We start from the raw sequence: 4,378 nt of genomic DNA, 5'->3' as shown, positions 1-4,378 counted from the left end.
AATAAATTTAATATTTTCCGTAATTTAACATAATTATTTATTTTGTAATTTATGTATTTATAAAATAAATAAATAAATAATATTTTCAAATAAATAAATAAATTATAAAGAATAAAAAAGGAAAGAAAATGATTAAATATCGTTCATTTAGTGTAACTTTTGGTGTAATAGTTGAAGATAAATTTTAGTTTGGTGCAGGGTTGGAGGTGACCAAAGGGCATCTCCAATGGTTGCACCATTGCACCATTTTTTGGTGCAAAGTTACTCGAATACAACACCAAACTTTGCACCATTTTTGTTTAAAATTGTGCAAAGTGAATATGTTGCAACTTGGTGTAACACTTTTCACTTTGCACTAAAATGGTGTGAAGTGTAAAATCTCTCTTTTGCTCTTATTTAACATTTTCCAAATAAATTTGTTAATGGTATTTATGTCATTTGTGCTATATATTTTTCAATGCAATAAATTTTTATTAATATTATTATTATTATTATTATTATTATTATTTGCATTTAAAATAAATTTTAAATGTAAGACATCATAATTAATAAATTAATTAAAAGATGAAAACAATTTAAAATACAACAAACATGATTATTTATTAAAGATAACACGAAATATATTAAACAACGACATACATACGATAATCTAATTTGATTTCATATTTTCGTTGTTGTAATGTTTTTATTAATTGTTCCGTGTCTTTTATATTTATTAATGAATTTAATCTTTTTCGTAATTTAACGTAATTATTTATTTAGTAATTTATGTATTTATAAAATAATTAAATAAATAATATTTCAAATAAATAAATTATAAAGAATAAAAAAAGGGAAGAAAATGGTTAAAAACTGTTCATTTGGTGTAACTTTTGTGTAATGGTTGGAGATGAATTTTAGTTTGGTGCTAAATTTGGTATAAAATTTGGTTCAAAATAATGCAAAATTTGGTGTCCCCCTTTGTTGGGATTTTTTTTACAAATTTTGTTAATCGGGAAGATGAAGTGCTTTTGTTTGTCAGTTTTTGAAGAAGATAAAGTGTTTTTTATTTAAATTATTTTATTATAGAAAATTTAAATTTACTATTTTAACCTTTTAAATTCAGTCAAAATTTGGTAAAATCATTGACTTTTAGTCAACTAATAATTTTCGTTAGATTGGATTAGGCCCGCAAATTTTTGAAAGGTTTGATACCAACGGTAGTAGAAATAAAGTATTTAGATCAAATCCGCAACAAAATAAAAGGTTTGGGTACCTTGACTGCAATTCTTCCAATTGATTAATGAAGTGTAATACATACTCCCCCGTCCCAATTATATAAGCTGGTTTTATTTTTCACACAGATTAAGAAATCGTCTTTAATGCCATTGAAAAATCAATTTTTGTCAAGATCTTTCATAATTTACTCCTATTTAATGTTTGGTATGTTGTAGTAAATTATTGTTGGAATTAGTAAATGATTTGAATGATTTAATTTGAGGAGAATCATTTGGCACCATAACTTGAATTTTTTGAAACAAGTAAAGCTAAAATCAGCACCAGAATTCACACTGAAAATGTCAAATTTCCAGCTAGCTACGAAAACCAGAATCGTAATTTAAACTTTTTTTTATCAAAACAAATTTCCATTGAGCCAAATTCATACTGAAAACATTAAATATTCACCAAGTAGCTACTTAAAGTAGAATTTAAATTTTTTGATCAAAACAATTTCCATTCCACCAAATTCATACCGAATACGTCAATTTGGATTTGAAAATTTTCAATTGCACATTACAAATAGAGATCAAGAGATAGATTTAAGTACAAAACAAAACATGAATAGTACATCAAAAACTTTTTCCATTGATTTGAATTTGTCGCCTGAAAACTATTTCAATGTTCCATAGAATTTTCAGCTTGATTTGAATCAATTTCCAGAAAATGTTGTCTCTCTTTGCATTATCGACACAGTGGCTAACAATATGCATCATTCAAACAAGAAAAAAATTTATCCTGTGATACAAGAAGAACAGTTCTTGAGACATTAATCTACAAACGACAAGACAAAATGTTAGCAAAAGGAGTCACTTTGAAAGTTGCCAACTCGTTTTCTATATCTACTAGATCAGTTTCTAGAATTTGGCATGACGGAAAATATTTTAGTACTACGAATAGTGATGTACCGGATTTCTTTTCTAGGATATTAAATAGGAGATGTCAAAAGAGAGTCGAAAATACAATTCGAACTAATGAAGGATGTCTCTTTCCGTCGTCAAACAAATATAAGATCTTTATCGAACGCTTTTGATATGTTGAAATCAACCGTACATAGGTGAATCAAAGAAGGACATATTCAACAACATTCAAATCCAATGAAACCATATTTATCAGACGAGATCAAGAAAACACGGTTAGAATTTTGCCTACCAATAGTAGATGAATGTACCCTCGCATCTACACCTACTTTTGTTCAATGTAAAATTAATAGCTCTTGATTAAAATTAAACCCTTATTTGAATTCCATTTTATCAAAAATTCATTTTTTTTCTCAAAACTTATTTTCAACCACATATTCTCCAATAAAATAATAATATACATAAATTGAGATTTTTTTTTTAATTTTTAACCCCACACTCTCCAAAAATAACTTCTTAATCTTATAAATATTCTCGACCTTTTAAAAATTTTGTTAAACAAACCTCTATATGTAGGACCTGTTTGAGCTGCATTCTTTAAAAAAATACATTCTTAAACAGTGATTTGATATTATTTCGACCATATATTCTTCAATAAAATAATATTACACGTAAATTTAAAATTTTTTTTTATTTTATAACCATACATTCTCCATCTATCTACTATTTCAAGATACGTTATTTCAAAATAATGTGGCTTAAACACACACGTAAATACAAGACAAAAGGCAAAAGGGTAATTCTGTTTGGACCAGGGTCCTAACTGACGCCCCCCATTGCCGAGGGGAGCAATTCAATGCCTTGGATAGACGTGGCCTATCCATCTAGCAAAATACATAAATGAATATAATGTTACGATAATACACATGTATGAAGGACATTTATCAACTATGTAAACGTGCTAAAGTCATCAGCATAGTAGCTGTCTAATCAATGTATTCTAATGTACTTCACCGGCTTAGGATTCAGTTTGTACCCTTGTCAAATTGAGTGCTGCTAGGCCTAGGACTCGACTCTTCCTTTTTTATTTATTTTTGCCTTTCCACTATGGTTAAAAATACAAATGGAAGACTTTAGTATAATTAACAACCATGAACCACCGTTGAAAATTGTAAGTTTTGAAGATGATTTTTTTATACTAATTTGTAATATTTAAACTAGTAATCATCTCTGATAAAGATAAATATATAAGAAAAACACACGAAAAATTAATCCTTGACACTAATGGATTGATGTGTAAAAAAAATAAAATTTTATGTAATTTTTTTCATGCAAAATTTTTTACTTTTTTTACATATTAGTTAGGATTAATTTTTTTTTTTTTAGTCTCACGGTATCACGATGTCTTTTTCAATAATCAAATGACAAATGTTGTGTCTTCTAATTAATGGTAAAATATTCGTTTAATTTTGCTTAATAAATGTTTGTACACAATACTATGGCGTGTGGTTGCGGTGTACGTGCGCCAACATGCAAATTGTTTGGTAATATAAGCACAAGGCGTTGGGTGGGCGGCAGGTAGGGATAATGGACCCAATTTTTATTTCAAGTAAGATCTACTTTGAAATTAACGGCCAATCATATATTCCAACCGATTACCTAAACAACATAATAAACAGTAGAACTGCACGCCTCTTTTCTCTTTCATTTCATAGTAAGCCGTTCTTTGAGCCACATTATCTCTTCCCTTCAATCTTCACATCACAACCATTTTTGGAACTAAAAAATTCGACAATATCATTTATTTTCACTCTCAAGTCACCGACGCAGATGGTACCAATGGTTTTATTGAGAATTTTCATTAGTTTTGTTCGTAATTAATTTTATATTGTTTTTCAAAAAAAGGATGATAAACAAAAAGGAGAGAAGCCGGGGGAAAAAACAAACTGAAGTGTCAGCAGCTTGTTGACTCATTTAAAATGATTTGGTTTATTTTTGAATTTTTCTCAAACCGTATTAAATAGTTTAATTTGAATAATTGTAAAAAATCGATCAAATCGAACCACTTACACTCAACAACAATGGGAAGCATACAAATTAACTTCTTTAGGTTTCCGTTCTTAGAGAAATCCTTTCTTTGTGGGCACTAACAAAGTATGGAGAATAAAAGGGAAAAAGTAGGCACCATAAGTCAAACCATTTTACATTGCCAAAGCCAAACACTCCATGTGTAGATGTGTAGGGGACTAGTACATTTTTAA

The sequence above is a fragment of the Olea europaea genome, chromosome 15, assembly GCF_002742605.1.
Source record: "Olea europaea var. sylvestris chromosome 15, O_europaea_v1, whole genome shotgun sequence".
NCBI lineage: Eukaryota > Viridiplantae > Streptophyta > Magnoliopsida > Lamiales > Oleaceae > Olea > Olea europaea.
This window is presented reverse-complemented; position numbering follows the sequence as displayed.